Below are 797 nucleotides of genomic sequence, written 5' to 3'. Positions count from 1 at the left end.
CTGCAAGCAGCAGGAAAGCACTTTTTTTTTTGGTTTTACTTTTAGAATATTTGCGAAGTGACCCGAGGTCGGACAAAAAAGAATTCAAACTCGGAGATTTAACTCGAGCTTCCCGGAGGTGCCCTTCGTGTAGCTGTGCCAAAGTTAAGGCGAGGCAAGATCCTACGCGCCCTTTCTCCAAGTGTATTCCACAGCTTTATAATTTAAACTAAAACAATTCAGAGCAACAAGGGATTATTTAGAAATAGAAGGAAACATCGTGCGATGCAGGTAGAGGACCAACATACCTCCCCTTTAGCTAAGATTCGTAATTAAAATAGAATTAATTTTCACACCATCCCGCTTTTCCACGCTCCAGGAAAATACACTTCCCCACAGACCCAAGCTCTCGGGCACAGACAGCGCAGGGTAAGAATTGTTCAGGGTGATTTTGCATCACTCTTCCATGGAGTGCTCTTTAGGGGACACATGGGATTTTTTTCCCTTCCAGCCATGGGCAAAGGGAAGAGCCGTGAGCAGCCGGGGGCGCTGGGCACAAGTGTCCAGGGGGCTCGCTGTTACCGAGGGCCTCGGGTGTACAACACCGGGCAGTGCCCGGGGCACCAACACCGGGTTCCAGCGGGTACAGAGAGCATCCACACGACCCAGAGGCGTGCGGGAAGGGCCGAGTTCGTTCACACCACCCGCATCCTAAGGAAGCGCTGGGCAGGCTCGGCCCGGCCGGGACTCGAGCGGCTCCGCTCCCCGGAGTCGCTCCCAGGGTGGAGACAGAGGGACAGAGAAAGGAAAAACGGGAA

Source organism: Corvus brachyrhynchos, unplaced genomic scaffold, assembly GCF_000691975.1.
Source record: "Corvus brachyrhynchos isolate BGI_N302 unplaced genomic scaffold, ASM69197v1 scaffold229, whole genome shotgun sequence".
Taxonomy (NCBI): Eukaryota; Metazoa; Chordata; class Aves; order Passeriformes; family Corvidae; genus Corvus; species Corvus brachyrhynchos.
Note: the sequence above shows the minus strand (reverse complement) of the source record.